We start from the raw sequence: 21,730 nt of genomic DNA on the forward strand, positions 1-21,730 counted from the left end.
TGGGTGAGGCGGCCCTCGCCCGCTCGCTGCAGAGGAGGAAGGCTCTGGGCGGAGAGATCAGGTCAGGCCAAGCACCCGTGGTGCGCCCCCCGGATTGAGCCCGTGGCCCCTCCCCCCCCACAAGGAAAGCATCAGAAGTCCCGTACGGACCCCGGGAGCGAGGCCCCTGCCAGGTTTTGGTGGGGCGTGTGCCCGCCCGGGGACGACTTCGGTGCCCACAAAGAACAACCTGGTCGGACCAGCGGCAACCTGAGCAGGAGGCAGTCCCTTTGGTCCGGGTGTGTGGCCCCCGCCTGGAGACGGTGGGGCGTGTGCCCGCCCGGTGACAACCCCCTGCAACGGCATACGACAGCTAGGGAGGAGCGCGCCTCGTCCTGGGGCCCCCCTCCCCTCTTCACGGCCCCCATCTGAGTGCCCCAGGAAGGAAACCACTGGCGGACCCAGAGGGGGGGGGGTGCCCGATGGACTGGCGGCAAAACTTACAGAATTTTCACTTTCAGGAGATGGCGACCAGCAAGAGGAGCCCAAGCCCCACTAAAGGAACGGCCCAGTCGGAGGCTCTGGGATCTTCCGCGACGGCCATGGAAAGAGGTTTCGCCTCCATACTACAGGAGATCAGGGACATGCGTTCTGACATTGCCCAGAAATTTTAAAAAATAGATCAAAGAGTGGACAAGGTCGAGGACAGACTGTTGCAGGTGGAGACCAACCAAACATCATCGGCGTCTCTAGAGATAGATGTAGGGCTGAGGTTTGCGGCCCTGGAGAAAAGGGATGAGGAAAGGTCCAGGCAGATGGACGACTTCGAAAACAGGGAAAGGAGGAACAACCTCAGAATTTTTGGGGTATCCGAACAGGAAGGGGAAACGGAGAGAGACATTACCCGCGTGGTGAGAGACATCATCGCCCTTCTCTTTGTGGAAGAAATTACTACGGAACCCACATTCGATAGAGTGCATAGGGCCGGGGGTAGAGCAGGGGGCCCTCGATCTATTCTGGTCCGGTTCCACTACTACTTCGAAAAAACAAAGGTGTTGGAGGAAGCCAGGAAGGCCCGGGAGATCACTTATAACAATGCCCAGATCTCAATCTACCAAGATCTCTCCGCCTACACTCTGGCCAAAGGCAGGATGTGTCGCCCCCTTACGCTCCTGCTTAAGGAAAGGGGGGTCCGCTACCGTTGGGGCTATCCCTTCTCTCTGACTTTCGTGTATATGGGTCAGCGGTCAACTCTGATCACGGAAGACGACATACGAGGAGCCATCCAGGACTACGTTGTGGACCCGAATCCCCGGAGGGGCCCGTCGGGGCCGGAGAGGGATACTCCGGGGGGCCCAGGCCCGTCGAAGGACAGGAGAAGAAAAATGGGCACGAGCAAATATAGGAAAATGAATACTCTGTCGCCAGTTAAGGAGGGAGAGCGGAACGGAGACTGAGGTCTGGGGAAACCCACCGAGTCTTGCTATGTGTAAAGAACAGACGGTTGACTCACCAATAACACCGTCCCTACGAACAGCAAGTATGGGGGAGCCATGAGGGGGACGACATGGCAAGGAGGGAGGGGGCTCACAAAGATAAGCTTTCCACAGAATGCCCGGCCGAAGCGGGCAGGCTGGTGGTTCGGCCAAAAGCCAGGGACGGCAGAACTACTTGGCCGGACGCCGGGGAGGGGGCTGGGGGGACAGGAAGTTGGGGTAGTTCAGTTATGGTTTGGGGAAGAGGGGCAGTTGGGGATTTGTTCTAGGCCCTCCTGGAGGGAAGGGGAGGGGGAAGTCGGGGAACACAAAGCTGAACCTAGGGAGCACGCAAGGAAGAGCATGGTGAAAACGTTGACCGAGAGAGGACATCTTAGATTATGGCTAACAGTCTACCCGCCCTGGGTGTGGGCTCCCTAAATGTACGGGGCTTAAACACCACCACAAAGAGATCACTGGTCTGCAGGGAATTCAGAAGGGCCAACCTCGACTTTCTCTTCATGCAAGAGACCCACTGGCCGCGGGGGAATGAGCCAAAAATGCGGGGAGGAGGAATTGGGGAGGTCTTCAGTGCTTCCCACAAATGCAAAAAGAGAGGGGTCCCATCTTAGTAGCGAGGAATGCCGGCTTTGAGAATGAGGCCACGCTGAAGGACCCAGGGGGCCGCTACCTGCTGGTGCGGGGTCCCTACAGGGGGCCCCGCTCACCCTGGCCGTTGTCTACAAATGAAGGCCAAACCCAATTCTGAGAGGAGGTGGGGGACAAACTCAAACACTTTGTTCATGGCACGGTAGTGGTGGGAGGGGACTTCAACATGGTCCTGGACCCAGCCCGGGACAGGAAACGCGCAGGGCCGCTGCCCTACAGGGCATCGGATGAGACCATGGCACGTACCTTCCAAAGGGTTAATCTAGACCTGGGACTGGGACTGATGGATACAATCCTGAGCCCCAGAACAAACTCCCCCTCTTTCACATATTTCTCTGCCACTCATGTGTCGTTTTCCATGATAGACTACATCTTGGTGGACGAGATCCTGCACCCATTCACCTCCGGTCATAGGGTTGACCCCGTCCCCTGGTCCGACCATGCTCTGGTCCGAGTCACTATAGCAAGGGGAGGGCTAAGCGAATGTAGGGGGTGGTGGAAGTGCAATGACTCCCTGTTAAAGGACGAGGTTCTAGCGCAGGAAGTTCTCAAGGCCATCACAGATTTTTTCGAACTCAATGATAATGGGGAGGTAGGTCTGCATACCCTATGGGATGCTTTTAAGGCAACCCTACAGGGAGTCCTGATCAAAATGGGAGCCCAGCAAAAGAGGACGAGGGAGGCCCAGAAAAGGCTACTGAGGGAGAAAATCGCCCAACTCCAACCGGGGGGGCTCCCCACTGCCCCCTTAGATCGAGATCAGGTGGCCGCCCTGGAGGACTATAGACTCCAGTTGAAGGATATCCTCCTCCACCAGACAGAGAGAAGCCTTCAATTGGTCAAACAAAAGTACTATGAAAAAGGGGACAGGGCGGACAGGATTCTAGCTTGGAAATTGAGTGAGGTTCAGAGAAGCAGAATAGTGAAAGTAGTAAAGAACGAGGCGGGAGAGGTGGGTCACGACACACCCCACATCGGCAAGGCCTTCCACCAATACTACGGGAAGCTATACTTGCCTGAATATAATGGGGGGAGGCGGAGATTGAGGGGTTACTGAACTCTATACAGATCCCGGCCCTGACCAGGGAGATGGCGGAGGGGTTGGAGGGTCTCGGTGACCGAGGAGGAGGTGGAGCGCATGATCAGGTGGATGAAAGTGGGTACTTCCCCTGGTGAGGACGGCTACTCAGTCTACTTTTATAAGAGGTTTCGCTCAACCCTTTCCCCCTACTTGGTTAAGGTATTTAATGCGGTTCTGGAGGGGGGATCCCTCCCGGACTCCATGATGGAGGCAATTATAGTGGTACTCCCCAAGGACGGTGGGGACCTCTCGGAGTGCTCCTCCCACCGCCCGATTTCTTTGCTGAATATCGATGTAAATATTCTGGCTAAGGTGATCGGGGGGTGAATGGAAGGGATCCTACCAGAGCTGGTCCACGGAGACCAGGTGGGCCTCATTAGGGCTCTGACAATATCTGAAAAACCATAGACCTGATCCACTACGCCCAGGTGTCGGACCTAGATGCGAGCGTCCTGCCGCTTGATTCAGAAAAGGCGTTCAACAGGGTGGAGTGGAGATTCATGGAACTCACCCTCCAGAAAATGGGCTTTGGGTCACACATCAGGGATTGGGTGGCGGCGCTATGCAGGGCCCCTAGGGCCAGGGTCCAAGTGAATGGCAGGCTGTCAGAGCCATTCCCCCTCTCGCGGGGAACACGGCAAGGATGTCCGCTCTCCCCCCTGATCTATGTCCTCTCCATGGAACCCCTGACCATAGCGGTCAGAGCGCATCCAGACATCAAGGGGATTAGGAGAGGTGAAGTAGAATTTAAACTCTCCCTGTTCGCGGACGATATTCTGGCTTATCTGGTGGACCCAGGGTCCTCGCTCCCCCCCTCCTGTCCCTGATAGCCGCATTTGGGTGCCTCTCGGGTCTCAAGATTAATGCTTCTAAATCAGTCCTGCTCCCCATGAGAGTACGGGACCCGGGCCTGGACCCCCTGGCCAACTTGGGAGGGATAACCGTAGGGAAGGCCTCCATCCAATACCTGGGAGTCCTCCTCATCCGGGACCTATCCAACCTCACCCCAGCCAACTACAACCCCATAATGGCGAGGGTCACTGCAGATCTAAGGAGATGGGGGTCAATGATTCTGTCCTGGTACGGCCGCATGACGGCAGTAAAGATGAACATTCTTCCGCGCTTACTGTACCTCTTCACCACCCTCCCAACCAGTGTCCCCGACCAAACCTTCAGGGTCCTTCAGAATGCGGTGCGTGAGTTTGTATGGCAGGGTAGGACTCCGAGGACCGCGAGGGCTATCCTGACCCTACCGAGGGAGGAGGGAGGGTTTGGGTTACCGGACTTCCAACTGTACTTCCGCGCCACCCAGTTGCGTGTACTCCTTGAACATATGAAAGAGGGGATGGGCACATACTGGTCGTACTTGGAGGACATGGACACTCACCCACTTAAGGTTCGGGACCGCCTATGGTCCCCTAGCAAGTTCATCCCGAACAGACTCAAATCACACCCAACTTTGGGAGTCCTCTGGTTGATTTGGAGGGAAAGCCCCCCGACGTCGTGGCCGTCACCGATGTCATCGCTCTGGGGTCACCCCCTCAAATTGGGAAGCAGGGGTTCCGCAATGCTCAGTCCTGGTCCGATTCGGGGATGGAATGGGCGGGGCAAATGTTCAGGGAAGGGGAATTTCGGCCTTATGAGGAATTGAGAGATGCCCTGGGGCAGGGGTCCCTCTCCATATTTGAATATCTCCGCTTGAAGGGAATCCTATTCGACCAATCCTGGGGCCAGAACTTGAAAAGACAGCTGACCCCCTTTGAAAAACTAGTAGACACAGCGACCTCCAGGAAGGGGGCGGTATCAGGGATGTATAGAATTCTGAACACTGTCAATCTGGGGGAGAGGTGAAGGTTCTGCACTTTCTGGAATTAATTGGCAGGGGAGGAGATCTCTGAGGATGCCTGGGCCAGGATATTTAAAATAGCGTTCCATGGAAACTTATTCACGGCGGGCATGGAACACAATTTCAAGATCTTGCAGGGGTGGCACAGAGAACCTGCGAAGTTGGCGAAAATGTTTACGGGAGTGTCCCCCGCATGCCCAAGGGGATGTGACCAGGTCGGTACGAGAAGCCACATGTGGTGGCACTGCCCGAAAGTCCAGGCATACTGGGAGGAGGTAAGGGGCTGGATCGCTGAAGTCTCTGTGGAACTACTCCACCAGAATCCCCTGACAATGCTGCTGGGCCTCCCCCCAGAGGACACAGACATATCCAGATACCCAAGGATGTGGGAAACCATGTTGAGGACGGGGAGGGTGGCCCTGGCAAAGAAGTGGAAGAGCCCGGAGACTCCATCGAAGGCGGTCTGGTTGAAAAAGGTTAATAATATGTTTCTGATGGACAAACTAACGGCAATGATGAACAATAATTTGGGCACATTCCAAGCAAACTGGTTCGGGGTACAGAAGACCTGGGGATGGGACGTACACTGATCCACAGGGAGGACACATGGAGGGAACGGGCGCCCACGGCCCGGGGGACGGCTGACGATGCTCAGCCATAAACGTAGTCAACGTTCAAGCTCTTTCTCGAGCTCCGGACATATAGAGCTTTCAACGCGTCTCCCCAAATAAGCAGATCCATCTGGGTCTAAGTTTACTGGGGGGGAGGGTCCGTTTGGGGTGGGTGAGGGGACGGGGGTGGGGCTGTTGGGCCAGTCTTTTGTACATCTTATTGAAAATGCTTTGAGCCCGTTTGTTACACTATGAAAATGTTAATAAAACAAAGTTTAAAAAAAAAAAAGAAAGAGAAATCATAAGACCAGGAGTTACAGCTGGCATGCGGACCAGCAGACGACAATGGTACACGGGGCCCTCTCGCATGACGCAGGCTGAGAGGCAAGCTGGCTACCATTCTACTATCCTTGACTCCAGGGATCAAAGAAGCCAACAGGTTCAGCACAGCTGGTGAGTCGAAGGAACCTGATAAAAGGCTGAACTGTGCTGAGCCCAAGGTTGCAAGTAGCAACATTTATGAACGTGAGAAATTAGCAAGACAAAGAGCTTGTGTCAATGTTTTGAACTTTAAAGAAAGCCCAGTGAAGTTCAGGTGCAGAGGGGTCCATCGCCACATGGGCACTTATTCGAAAGGTTCTGACCGGGACCTATTTTAAAACTACAAGAACCAGAAGGCCCTAGGAAAGGGAGGCATGAGGTGTCAGAGTGGTCCTATGAGGGTTACACCAAATCCCTTATACAATCGAAAGTCTCTGACCCATTGCCAAAGGCAAGCTAGGGGAAGGGAACCCTGCTTTCCAATAAGGTTGTGAACTGTGAATTGTGGCAAGTTTGAACCCGACAGGGGGATGCCAAGAGAAAGCTAGGAGAAGGAAAACCTTGCTATCTGATGAAAATGGGCAATGCATGAACTGTTTTAAAATACATGAACTGTGTTAAAGAAAGGCTGTAGTGAACCCGATGGAGGGAGGCCCACACTGTGAGAAGGATCCAAGCCCGAAGGAGGGAGATCCTGGGGTGGAAAGCAATCGCCTGAGGTTTAGATCACAGAGAGAACTTTGTTTGTTATTGTGAAACACCACAGGTCTTCTAAGGCAAGAGACTTTTGCAAGAAGGAGACGTAGACTCCAAAGGTTTTTGATATCATTGAGCTGAACTGTGAACCTCGTGCTGACGAGGCCAAGGAGTGTGCTGTGCTCGAGAGCCCTGCCTTGTCCCGTGATTAAAACGTGAGGAAGGAAGACCCAGCCATACCATCCTGATTTATCATTTGGTGAACACTTATTTCTTTTCTGATGAACATTATCCCACACTCTTTTTTGTAATTTAGTGGTAAGGATTGGCAATATTTTGTTTTTAGCAAAGACCCTTTTTATTTGACAAGATACCACTAGGACTGCCTTATTATTATTTGATGGTCGTAGCTTGCTCCCATCTTCGATTAGGCGTTTATCTCACCCATTTTAAAGTTCAACAAACACCCTTGAACTGTGATCACTTGTGTCTGTCTTTACTGTTGCCAACATGAGTTCCTCACACTCATAACAGGCAGTACCACTATGCCACATGCTCAATATGTACCTATAGCATCGCCTTGTAGATATAACGCCTCATCAAGACTTAACCAGAAGAACACCTTCTGCAATTTAAGCTAGCTCCATTTGCTAAGCCCTATATACGGGAATACTATCATCCATGACCTGGGCTAAAATGCCCAATCCACAGGGAATCCAATATTTACATAACTCCTGTTATCGTACCCTTAAACCAGTAGTCTAGGCTATTCGCCCAAACCTTTTACCCCAAGACCGAATGTTCCCTACCCACAAAAATGACATATACCTCCCCACTTTCCCTACTATACTTCACGATACTTGACAATACTTCACGCTACTCAACAATACTACACCGATACTCAACAATACTCCTCACCAGCCCACACCCACTATTTCTTTACCACCCCCTCAATTTCTGTGTGGCTGAGTCAATACTTACACTCGGTGATCCACTGATGCTGCTCAGCCACCGGCTCTCCCCAAGGCTGCCACACCATCCTTCTGGTCTGCTGGTCTCCTCACGGACAGCGGGCAGGATATTTCCAAGATGGCTTCTGATGTCCTCTGCATGGGGTGCACCTCTGTGAGGCGCCTCACAGTCCTCCAGGCACTGCGATGGAAGAAGAGGCCTATATGCCGAACGGCGTAGTGAACCATCCCTCTGCTACCACTTGTTGGCTGGGTATGCCAGAGAGGACCGGGGTCCACAATACGCAATCACCACTCAGAGCACCCAGGGCCCAACAAACCCTCCCCCAGGATACAAATGGAGGGCTCAGCCAAGGGCAAGTTAGAACTGTCCTTTATGTTCCATAACAGACAGGGATCTTACAGAAACCAATTCTCCAGTAATCACAGCTCCTGAGCTCATGTCCTGGCCTTTTGTTCCATCCTGACATCACAAATCAGGGCTCTTCCCCAAAACCCTAAGAGCCCACCTGATTGGGTGATTGGGGTGCTATCAGCGATAGTTGGCACATATAGAGGTTATTCTACTGGCCTTTGCATGTCAGGTGGCTTGCCTGATCCTACCCCAGAAACTATTACATTGTTGCAGGTTGCAGGATTACCATTGACCCTTGCCTTCTGCCATCCACCCCTCGATTTGTGTTCGATTGGCTGGAGATGACCTCCCCAGGCCTGGGACCCAGCTCTGTTCTCAGTGCTCTGTGCACCTTCTCAAGGTGATGAGAAAGACTATGGGTTCCCCTTGTTGCCGTCAGTATTACCATTTTGCCTTTGAGAGTGCCTACAGGGCTGCAACGTTGTAAAACAATATATTTATCATTTCATGTCTGCTTCGCTGGGAACTGCTCCTCTTCTCACCATGGATAAATGGCCATTGTTCGGTTTGGCTGTACCATGTGGATGAAGACCGCAAAACTGAGCTTTCTGGTCTGCAATTAGTGAGGATTTATTCTGCTGTTTTGCAGTTGGCCCCTTTGCTCTGAGCTTAGGAATGTGCCACTCATTCCTGACCTTGGCTGCAAGCCCTGGCCTGGTGCTCCGTGCAGCCTAATTTTGCTTTGCTCCATCTTTCATTCTGAGGCCTGTGACTTCATGTAACTCTACTATAGTTTATAATGTGATTTCTATATGTCTATATTGTGCTATTCTTATTATAGGTTAGTAGCATGTTGGTTCTTCCAGGTTCCTTATACGATCCTGTAGTTCCATGTGGTTAGTTGCAAGAAGCTGCTGCAAGCTTGCTCTGCATCTCTTACTTCCTTGCGCTTTTGCGTTTCTACATTTGGCTAATTAGAGAAAATAATGAAAGCTTTCAACAGTATGTATATGTATCTGTCCTCTAGCGACAGAACTGTGTAAGAATGTTCTTGATGTGTGCATGTGTGTGCCCGTGTGACTTTGTGCATGGATGTGAATTTTCTTCATGTCTAACGTTACTATGTTGTGGTGACTCTAATGACGTCAGCACAGTTAGATATTTGTCATTAGTCGATCAGGTCCATCGAGGCATCTGGATCCATAATCAGTGTTGGGACACCTGTATCCATGATGACGTTAGCTGGATAAGGTTTGAATGGCTAGAGAATAATGGTTTGCATATGTATTTGTCACAAGTCCTCCTGGGGGCTGTGCAAACAGCGACTGGCATCTTGCATCTCTGACTCTTCGGGCTGTCATGCGTATAATACCCATGGAGAAACCTCTGGGTATTAAGTGCGTTGTAAATAACCTATCATATCATATCATATAGTGGTCAAGAGGGGCATTTAGGGACCGCCTCTTCACCATCCTGTACCTACATCCTGAGGGAATACATTTTAACTGTCATCTTGGTAAGTCAGCAGAGCTACACTTCACTGGAGAGGAAACTCAAATGTTGCATAAGCAGACAGTTACTAATTTTCTTTAACAGATAAGATTAAAGGAACAGAATACTGAATTCAAGTAATTTATTCATGCTGATTGTCCAACAAAAGACTTTTCACATACATTTCAACCAAACCCATCGCAGACGATGGCGAATATACCAGGTCCAGCATTTTTCTTAGAACCATCAGTGAAATGGAGAGAATGGAAGGAAGATTTCCTAAAATTAGTTTTGACAGTTTACGGAACAAATTATGCAGCAGAAAGGAAGGGCACACTTCAGTACCACTGTCTTGGACATGCCAAACTCAAAGTTATCAAGAGACTCCCTGAACCACCTCAACCGTCAGAAGCAAGCACATGGGATGCCTTTGACATCAGTGTTGCCAAGCTGGACAAACATGAGATAGTAGAGAACAAGATTTTAGCGGGATACCATTTTGGCGCACAAGTGCAAAAAGGAGGAGAATCAATAGAAGGCTTGGTTGCTGCTATAAGAGGGCTAGCAACCAAATGTCAGTTCTGCCAACATTGCTATTGTGAGGAAGGCATGGTATCGAGCAGTAGACACAGACAATGGATACAAGTTTTGAAAACCTTTATTTACACTTTTGATTGGGATGGTAGAATTCCTAACTAGCCCTAGCTCTAAAATGGGAGCAACTCGACCATTAAACAATAACAAATAAGTCCAAGTCAGTCTGGTCAAAATAAAAAGGAAAAGGCATATACTAAGAAATCCTATCCTTGCCCTTCTTAGAATAACAAATGTGTTATGGGAATACAAAATGAAAATAGTGTATTTCAAAGGAAATGTCAGAATGGCTTCGACACCAACTAGAGAGTCTCTACAAAAAACAAAGGATGGGTGGATGGCACAGGTCTGTCAGTCTTGCACACTTTGGCTTACTGGTACAATTTAACAGTTCAATCTTAGGCTTTCAACTTCTGGTTGTCCAATCACTTTTTTTAGGCTTTGCCCGCCTTGCCATCTATACTAAGTTCATAGATTCTCAGTTTCCCACTGCTCTGCACAGGCTTCCCTCTGCCAGGCTTGAGCCTGTCTTGTTTCACTTCATCATAACATTTCTTACAGTTCTGCACAGGCTTCCCTCTGCACGGCTCGAGCCTGTCTTGTCCTCAGTGGGGGTTCCTTTCCCAAAGTTTTATCTCATAGATCTTTTCACTGTCGTAGAATTTAGAGACTGCAAGGAATTTACATGGACCTCTGCATGACTACTTCAACCTCTCTTTCTACAATCCTTCAATTCACAATATTATCTTGCATCACCAATGCCTCTTGGTACTTGTAGCTCTTATTCTCTGTTAGTATTTTTCAAAGTTCATATTGAACGCCAATTGCCTCTTGGTACTTGCCATTCTAATTTGTAGTTCTTATTCTCTTTCATGGCCGTCTTGGACTTTTTCCGAATTTCTTATATTTAACTTTTGCCGTATTGGCATATTTCACAGTTCACAAATGTTCCTTTCTTCTTATTTAACTTTCTTTCCTTATCACGCTTTCCTTGGATCTCCACTTGTAAACTTTCAAAATTCATATCATTTCACAGAGACTTTCAAATGTGCGACTTCATCTCGCACGGCCACTCTGCTACTTTGTATTCTTGACTTTCAACAATTGTTCTTTTCATCTGCGTTTTATCAGCACACCCGCAACCTTCAAATTTCAATTTTCAAATCACAGTCCCTTTAACATCAAGCAGATTTTTGTTCCCCTCGATAATTCACCGGCAATGTTAATTGGATTTCTTTCATATCTTTCTTGCAGCCAAAGGCCGTTACCAGTGCCTCTTCTGCTCCTCACCAACTGTGCTGTTCACCCGGGATGGTCGTGGGCCACTTTCTGAAAACTTAAAGGTTTCTTTCCTCTGCTCACTCGGCTTTGTTCTTTGAATGTTCACGGCTTTCCGAAAGCATGGAAATCTTGCCTGGCTTTCTCTTGATCCTCTCAACTGTTGATCAGCCCATTGGCCTTCTTCACAGCCTGGTTCGCATCAGCCTCGGAAGAGCAGTTCCTTCTCGTACCCAACCTCGCTCAAAGTATACCTGCGTGCGCCACCTTTTATCTTCACAGGGAGTGTTAATAAGTGGCAGGTGTACATTGTTAGAGCCACGTGCCTGACTCTGCCTGGCCTCTTTACAGGGACAGGGCCAGTGCAAGTCAGGGGAAGTAATCCTTCTAACCTCAATCCTCATCTTCTTTGGTGCAGTATTTTTGTCAAGGTAAGGTGGGGAGGAATTAAGGGAGTTGTAGTTTCGCTTAAAATAAGCAGTGATATGGACTAGATGGGTTGTGGAAAAAGGGAAATACCAGGTCTCACCATTGGGTACTTCTCCACTCCCTGAGGACCGCCTATCCAGATGATCCTCTCTCACTTTTCCACCCCAGGGTCAGGATCCAAAAGCAAAAGGGACCACATCTCCCGCGTCAGACAAGATGCTCACTGGCTTCCGGTCAAAGAACGGATACTCTTCAAGACACTAGCCATCACTCATAAATGCCTCTCACTCACAGCCCCCCTTATCTTGCAGAAAAAGTAATCAGAGCGAACTCCTCCAGACCCAAGAGGTTACATCATTCCAATCAGCTTAAAGTCCACACCTTTAAAAGGGCCAAAGCAGCAGGTGCCAGCTTGACTTTCCTTGCTCCCAAACACTGGAATGCTCTCCCCACAACCCTTCAAAATGAGCCCTCTCAAGTTGCATTCCGCAAATCTCTCAAAACGGAACTCTTCAAATAGCTCACCCCAGCACATTACTGTGTACTGCCCACTCACTCCTCCTTCCCGGGCAAGGGATCCTGACATCTGAAGGGTGTTCTGTTTTTACCTGAGCCTTGGAGCCTGTAACTCTGCCTACTCTGCCGTTTTCTTTGTCAATGTAACATTCACCTGTATGGCATTAGGTTCAATGGAACCAAGAACCACAGACAGGCGCTCATGTCTATTGTCCTTCTAACTAAGTAAGCTCCACTGTAACAGTGCCAAGATGCCCCAGGGCCAATGTATGCGCTTTAGAAATTTAAAAAATAGAAATAAAGAAATGGCCCTTCCATGGCCACCTGAGTATGGGATCCCCAGGGATTAGGCTGTGAAACACCCTCTGGTTTTTCACACTCTGATGAGCACATTCGAGATCAGCTTATGATCAAGTGTTCAGGCAATATAATAGGGGAAGAGTTCTGGAAGGAGAAGGGCCCTAATCTTGATAGTATGATTGAGATACCTAAACAAGCTGAACACACTACACTGTGCATTAAAGACCTCAATCAAGAAGGGAGCAAAGATTTCTGTGAGAGGAATACGTCTAAGGTCAATGCAGTCACTAATACCAGGATGCGAAGTTAGAGTGATGACAAGGGACAAGTTACTCACAAATTCAAAAGCTATAAAGGCAGTATAGGAGAGAATAGCAGAAAAGTCAAACAGAGATGTTTGAGTGTCTTGGAGGACAACAACAAAGTAGATGTTTCAGATGCAGGAGCACACAGCACCTGGTGAATTCAAGAGAATGCACCACTGTTTATGAAGAGTCCAATGTGTGGAGTTAGAGGACATCCTGCCAGATGTTGCAGAATGTCTGACAAGTCTGGACACATTCAGGAGTATGTTGAGAGTGATTCAGAGCAGGAAGGTTTTGGTGATGTGAGAGTGAAACAAGTTGTGAATGCTGTGTCAGGAAGGAGGTTTAAGAAACCTAAGGAACTTTTCACAGTCAATGGGATCCACATATTAATGGTAATGGAGAGTGGAGCAGACTATCATCTCATTAGGGAACACACTTGTGATGCGTACTGAAGGAAGCCAAGATAAAGTCAAATGCTTATGGAGAAAATCACATAAACATTTTTGGAGAATTAGATGTTGTTTTTACATTTCAAGAGAAGTGTGCAAGAGAAAAGGTGTATGTGATGAATGTAGGGCGTGATTTGCTTCCAATGGGCAGTCAGGCAGTCGTGGGAATACAATTAGATCCCAATGCCAATCGACTTGTTTACACATCACTGGTGGATTGTTCTGGAGTGGGAGAATGAGAGATTAGGGTGAAAAGAAACGCCATTGTAAATGAACAAACTGTTTCCAAGGTGAATGGTGATGTAACAACATGGGTGTCTCAGATTTTTGTTGATAAACTGAGATGTTTGAAGGAGATTATTCATAGGATCCGGCTTAGAAAGGGAGCAAGGCCAATTGTGGCAAAGATGAGGATGGTGCCTCTTGCTCTCAGAAAATAAGTAAATATGTAACTTGAAAGAATGACAAAGGATGGTGTGATAGAGCCTGTGAAGGCATCAGAATGGGTCAGCCCCATTGTAGTGGTGGGAAAAGGAAACAGATCAGTGAGGTTGTATAGACTTGCAAAATCTTAATAGGAATTTCTGATCTTTCGGGGGCGAAGTTGTTTTGTCTTTTGGATCTTAAATTAGCGTACCATCAGATACCTTTGCACCCCAAACTCACGAGGTTTGACAACATTTATAACGCACGTAGGGATGTTCAGATATGTAAGAATGTCCTTTGGTCTTGTATCTGCAGCTAGCGTTTTTGAAAGAGTTATGCACATCATCCTAGGAGATCTCCAGAGTGTCACATACTATCAAGATGATATTTTAGTGTGTAGAGGGATTGCAGAAGAACATGGCAAGAGACTTTGAGTGGTACTAGAGAGGTTGGGTGATTCAGGGCTAACGTTGACACTTGAAAAGTGTTGTTTCAAAATGAAGTTGAATATCTAGGGCATAATTTGTCAAGAGAAGGAGTTAAACCAAAAGTAAGTACCGTCAAGGCTATTGTGGAGATGCCCGAGTTCAGGAACAAGATGGAAGTGGCATCTTTTCTGGGGATGGTAAAGTATTATGCAAAGTTCATGAAGGGTTTGGCAAATTGCACTAATGCTCTCAGAAAGCTCACCAGGAAAGGGGTGAAATGTGTGTTGGATTCAGAGGGCCGATTCTCAAGTTGGTGTTAATTACCGAAAATGTCGTAAAAAGTGCTAAGGACATTTTCGTTAATTACGACCTATTCTGAAGGTGGCACAATCTTCTGAAGTCGGACTGATTGTGCCACTTTCGGAATATGGGTGCCGGTTGCTAGGAAGGGCTGAAAACCGACCTAGCAACCAGTACCTTCGTTATCTCTCCTTTTGCATGGGTATTCTTGTGGTACTCCTCCAATTTCGGAACTGCCTACATTTGGCGCCGAAGTACGGTATCAAATTGGTGTCGTACAGGAGGAGTGCCACAAGAAGCACATGCACAGGAGTAGTGCCACAAGAAGCACACAACTGTTTGGGTGTGCAGATGGTGACAGCTGGGTACTGAACTGCATCTTAGTTTACAGAAGAGTGCATACTGCCATCTATGGTTCTACTATGGATGGAAGTATGCACTCGTCTGCAAACAAAGATAAATAAATGCAGTGCAGACCCACCTGTCACGATCTGCACACCCAAACAGCACATGCTTTTTTTGTTTTCATCTCGGCAGCATTTTCATTAAATAATGATTCCCTCGTTATTTAACGAAAATGCTGCTGAGATTCTGCAATCCGCCTGTTTCCATTAGAAACAGGCGGATTACAGGGAAAGCACTGTCGTGCTTTGCGAAGACGCCCAGGCCCACTTGAGAATAGCAGTGGTGCCTGGGCGTCAAGAAATGGCGCAGTGAGTCATTCTATTTAGCACCCTCACTGCACCATGATGAGAATCGGGCCCACAGTGTGCGAAAGAGTTTCAAGCCATTAAAGAGTATCTGGTGGGTGCCCCAGTGCTGAGTGGTTTTAGGAATGATTTGAAAACTGTTGTTTACATTGATGCCAGTGATATGGGCTTAGGTGGTGTTTTGATGCAGGTAGATGATGAAGGGAGGGAGAAGACTATAGTGTTCTCGTCCAGGACACTAAAGTATGCTGAAAGGCGTTATTCTGTCATTGATAGATTGATTGATTGATATTTTATTTCTATCCCGCTCGTACACAAGTGTTTCAGAGCGCAACAAGGCAAGGGAGGGGAACAGGGAAGAACAAAACAGCGATCTTACTAGACCCAGTGACATTGAGAACGCGCAAGTGCATGGGAGAGGGAGGAGGGGAAAAGTGCATGGAAGGGGGAGAGGTGGAAAGTGCGAAGCAGAGGAGAAACAGATAAATAACAATAAATAATTAATAAAGGCAACAAACAGTGGTAATGCAGCCAGCAATTTGCAAGTGCTAGGTTTAAGGCAGCAGACAGGGTAGTTCTGATAAGTGCAGGAAGAAAAAGGGTAAAAAGCATTATGGCCCATACCATTGAGCAAGAAGCTCTGGCCATGGTATGGGCCATAATGAAATTGAAAGTGTACTTATTCAGGAGGTCATGTATTGTCAGGACTGATCATAAACCACCCTTAGTTAACATTTTTAACAGAGGCGGTTTAAATGGGGTGTTGTGAAGTGGGTAACTAAAGTTCAAGGACAAGATTTCTTAGTGGAGCACATAGAAAGGAAAATAAATGTCGTAGCCAATGGGATGTCATGCAATGCTGTCAAGGATATGGAGGTATTGATGAGGTCAAAGAATTTGACAAAGATGTTTTGGATATTTTCACAGTAGAGGAATGTTTGGATCAGATGTGTTGGTCAGTGGAAGGCAACCATGATGAGTTGTATCAGTTGGTGAATTAGTTCACATAAGAGAGATGGCATAGTGTGGACTTTGTGAAACGCGAAGAGAAGTGTCCCAGGGTTTGTGCTTTCAAGAGAATTAAGAATGAATTCAGTGCTCGTGACAGATTGTCTGTAGAGGAGAGAGGTTGTTAGTTTCTAAAGGGATGATTGAGATCGTGATTAGTCTGGGTAACAATTCACATATGGGGATATCGAGGACCAAGTCTGTTATTAGGGCAGATTTTTGGTGGCCTCGGATGGACAAAAACATTGAACAATCAGTGGATGGGTGTACTATGTGAAAACAAAGTGACATGGTTTTGAAGCCAGCAGTGTCTCCCTTGATGATACCCAAGGTATGTACAGTCCCCTGGGACACTGTGGCAGTTGACTTGTTAGTGTCACTACATTTTTCGGGAGCTAGAGGGTGCTATGTAATTGTAGCAGTAGATGTCATCCAAATGGCCAGAGGTCGGAGTCTTGAAGGAGATAACATCGAGACATGTAATTGAATTCTTGGAAGGTGTGTTTCTAAGGGAATGATTTCCTACTTATGTTTGGACTGACAATGGTCCTCAGTTTGTGCCAACTGAATTTGGGGATTGGCTAAGATCCTTAGGGATTCGGCACAAGAAAAACTCTCTACATCATCCTCAGACTAACCGGTGTGTTGAGAGGTTCAACAGGATAATCATGGAAGGTATGAGAATGATCGTGGCTAATGGTGGGGATCGGAAGAGTGACTTGTTGTGGAGAGTTTTACAGTACAGAGGGACACCCCATGGTTTTGAACTTTTTAGAGGGAGGAAGCCTAATACCTTTCTCACTCCAGGGTGGCTTGGTAAATCCAAGTTACTGAGTGTGGATGGGAAGATGGTTAGAGATTGAATTTTGAAAAATGGAGCGGTTGCAAAATGCAGGTATGACAGGGACCTAGTTGTAGAGTCACTGCATTCACATGTGAGAACAAAGTGAGAATTATTTTTCCAGGGAAGGGGACAAAGTATGGTGAGAGGTTTTCATTGGTCAAACTTGTGGAGAATGATCTTGGTAATGCAGTGAGAATGATGGGTGGTGAGGTGAGGAGCAAGGAGAGAGTTGCGAAGTATGGCTGAGTTGCAAGAGGTGTTGAGTCTATGCTGGTCTATTAGTTAGGAGGGGAGGTGTGTTGTGATCTTACTAATGTTGATTGGGGTTTCAGAGTTAGTTGTTATGTATTTCATATGTTTTTCCTGTATATATATTCTGTACATAGTTAGGTCATGATGAAATGTTTCCCTTGTAAGGTTCTTTGTGGAATTGTTTGTGGTTGGTTTACATTCTGTCAGCTGATAGACTCTGGTGAGTTGTGTCTCTGTCCACTGGGGCTTTTTATGCTGGATTGTCATTTATGCATACCTTTGGGGCAGGGGTGTCACTCGCCTCCTGCCTCCTGGCTGCTTGCTCCTGCCTCTGCACTGCCGATTCCCTCTATACCATCAAGGTCCAGCACTGTGCTGATTTTCTCCTCCCAGGCTCTGAGTGTCAGTGGCTCGACAGTGCCTCCTACTGCCACCAGGGACTCACATCTGTGTTACGACAGCAGTCCCCACACCATTACCCTCAGGTTGTTCCACTTTTTGCAGCAGTCCTCACCATCACAGGGTACACTGGCGACTGCTGACACCTTCTGGGCAATGGTGTTCCATGTTGCTATATGTCGCTGGCCACTGGTCTTCCTCTGCGTGCTTCCGTACAGCTCCTCACAGTGGGCCCCCACCTCATCTCTGAGGACTACAAGCATCCCCTGACTATATTTCAGCTTTCTCGGTCAATGATGTGCCCCCTTGCCTCGTAGCCTCTTCTGTGATATCTTTGCTGGTTTACTGGACCGCATGGCTGCAGGTTGTGGAGATATTCAATGGATTGTTTTTTCTCAAGATGGCTACAGCAATGCTTGTCATTCCGGCGATAACGCAATTTCCGCTGGCGCTAATAGCACCGGGTCTGCCAGCGGTAGCACTATTAGCACCGGTTTTTGGGCGGTAGCCTTTTTTTTGGGCACAATTACTGCTGGGAGCTAATAGCATTACCACCGGAGTCAGGAGTGCGTGCACGGCAGGTTGTGATGCAGCACTAACTGCACCACACAACCTGGCAGTAGCGCTATTTGTGCTTAGCGGCAATTGTGCTGATTTACCGCCAAACACGTGATGAGGCCCAAAGTCTTTTCCATCGATATATCCTTCCTCTTGGCAAAGTAAATATCTCTCTTCCAAATGCTTGTTAATACATAAAAGTAACTGTTAATTTCCCACTATCTTCTGCTTAGCAAAACAAAAGTATTTTTCTCAAAACACAAGTTCATAAATCTGGACAAAAGTTCTTTTCTCAAAGGTCAAGCAATTGTTAGCAAATCATACTTCTTCAAGAGAAACACTTTAGTCAGGATAGTTTAATAATCAGTTTCTGAAGTGCAACAGTTCATCAAGTCAAGGTGATGGAATTAACATTTCTTTTCCATCACACCTTTTTATCACAACCACAGTACTTTAAATCATCTTCTTCTTTCCTGGTATACTCCCCTGCCAGAACTAACTACAAATGGTCCTTTTCCTGGTTTACTTGCCTGCCAGGATAAAACTCCCACTATTTTTGTTCTAAAACAGCCCACACCTGGATCATAAATGAGGAGGTTGGAACAACAACTGTTTCTCTTTATAGTCTCTTGACTCTTAACAAAGTGTGTTACCTCTCTTTCCAAACTGATATTCCATAAAAGGATAATTGCTCTCTTGGTTTCTGTGTATTATTCTTTTATCGCCTTTTGGCTGCAGGTTACAGTTCTCTCCCCCTTGGTATCTCATACAAGGAGCACTTTGCTCCTGCAGCCTTTGTTTTATGCTTATGCAACCTCTTGGCTGCTGGCACTGTGGGTTAGAATTGTCTCTTCATTGGTATCCCTTGTTAGGAGAGTTGCACCCAGTTTGCTTTGATATCACTCTTCTATGGCTTTGGCAATGCAGGTTACAATCACCCGCAAGTGGTATCCCTTATCAAGAGTGTTGTGCGTAGTTTGCCTTAATATCACTCCTCTATGGCTTTGGCAATGCGAGTTACAATTGTCCCCTAATTGCTATCTCGTGTTAGGAGAGTTGCACCCAGCTGGCCTCAGTTGATTTGTTCAGTATTCAAAATTATATATTTCACGTAGCGGTCTCTTTCGGAGCACGATCTGGGGACACCTGCTTCAGGCCAACTCAATGGTATTCCTTGGTGTCTCCTTCTGACTATCTGGTGTTGCTGCAACCTTCTGGCCCTCTTATATTTCTGCCAGCTCTGGTTTGACTGATGTGGTTCGTGCAGTCCTTAAAGGAGCTCTGACAGCTCCATGTGATCTCCGGTGTGACGTCTGTACCGGAACAGTTCTCGGCATGTCAGGAGCTTGTCACCCACACGGTATAGCTTTCTTCAGAGCCGCTTCCCACTGTGCATCCTCTGCATGGCCCTGCTTTCTCTGCATCTACAAGCGTCTCTCGCACAGCATCCTGCTGCCTCCACTAGTACACCATCAGCTTCTCGCTCCTCCTGCATCTGAAACCCATTTATCTATTTAAAGATCCTGCTCAGGGGCTTTCTTTTACAACAACTAGACCGCGCCTGATACTTCATCAACTCTGAATCCCTCTTCCTCGTCCCAGTACTGCAAGCATTATGGGACTAGAAGTCCATAATGTTTTGTTCTTTTTATGATCAGTTAACTTAAGCTGATGTGTTAACTGACAGTTGTCAAGTTTATGGGAGGTTGTTAGAAGAGTTGGTGGTTTACCCTTGGACCATATGAGGCAGATTCATAACAATTAGAAGTTGTGATATTAACTTCCTAAACCCTCAATGTACCACTTTTAAGCTGGTTAAAAGTGTTTTCTATACTTTGGCTAGTTCTAGGAGAGGGAACCGTACATTGACAGCATGCCATTAGATATTTAGGTATTAGGGGAATCTCATCCTCAAAAGAGGATGAATACTGCGTCTCTCCTAATGGAGTTACCACTTCCCCCTGACAACCGTCTCCTCCCATGTGATCTCCCTCATGTTACCACCCCAAGGGTTATAGGCAAACATCATCGAGCCTTCGGAGAGCCCTTGACTTTCACCAATAGTCTTAGTGGCAAAACCTGATCAATCGTGGGGGTTTTGTATCAGTTTTAGAAAGCTGAATTCCATCTCTCAGTTTCATAATTAACCAATGCCTAGAATTGATGATTTAATCAACAAGCTAGGGCAACCCCGGTACAAGCCCATGGTTGATCTCACCAAAGGCTACTGGCAAGTCCACTTAAATCCTCCCGATAGCGTGAAAACTGCATTTTCCACTCCCCAAGTTTTATTTCAATTTAACGTGTTACCATTTGGGTTACACTGAGCACCAACAACTTTTCAGTGCTTGATGGACTGAATATTGCAACCCTTTTCCCATTTGTGGGCGCTTATCTTGATGACATTGTGATTCATAGTGAAATCTCGAAAGAATACCTCTGTCACCTTCATAAGATAGGGCTCTGAGAAAAGCCGGCCTAACTGCCATCTGGCGCAGTCCGCCGTCAAGTAATTAGGCTTCTTTGTGGGTAACGGACTAGTGCAAACCCAAATGGAGAAGGTCAAAGCTGTGAAATGACTTGGCCCCCAAAAACCAAAAGAGAGCTCCTCCCCTTCCTGCGACTTATGAGGCATTACGGTTGGTTCATCCTGAGTTACTCCACCATCAGAGCACATTTGACAGACAAGCTAAAAAACCTGGAACATAAAAAATTGAGATGGGATAAATATGACCAAGACAGCTTTAACAACCTAAAAACCATCCCATGCAGTGAACCGGTTCTCAAAGTATCCAACTTCAATAAGGAGTTCATCCTCCAAACAGACGCCTCTAAAGTAGGGATTGGGGCTATCTACTCACAGGAATATGAAGAAATAGAACATCCTGTTCTTTACATCAGCCGAAAGCTGTTTCTGAGAGAACAGAACTACTCATTAATCGAATTAGAGGCACTAGCCATTAAGTGGGCAGTAATGTACCTAAAATAGTATCTAAAAGGTCAAAGGTTTCGGTTGGTAATAGACCATTTCCTACTTATATGGTTAAGCCTCAAGAAGGATTCTAACCCTTGAATAATGTGGTGGTTTCTCGACTTTCAACCCTACTGTTTTACCATTGAACACAGAAAAGCGAAAGAGCAAGGGAACGTTGATTTTTTCATCAGATTCCCAAGCTGTGAAGAAGGGGTAGCCAAACTCATAAGAGCAAGTGTATGTGAGGAATCAAGGGATTCAGTCACTCCTCTTCAGGAGGGGGCCTTTCCTTGTGAGGCTAAGGAGGTGAGCCTGCTACTCAACATTCCCCTAGAGGTGGTGGTAAGCTGGACCTCACAGGGAGAGACTCCACTCCTGGGGACAAAGACTCCCGTTCCAATGAGGAACTCCCTTTCCTTCACACACACGCCTTCTCAAAAACACTCTGACCCTATATCAGTT

Source organism: Ambystoma mexicanum, chromosome 1p (assembly GCF_040938575.1).
Source record: "Ambystoma mexicanum isolate Mex_15411 chromosome 1p, UKY_AmexF1_1, whole genome shotgun sequence".
NCBI classification, from domain to species: domain Eukaryota; kingdom Metazoa; phylum Chordata; class Amphibia; order Caudata; family Ambystomatidae; genus Ambystoma; species Ambystoma mexicanum.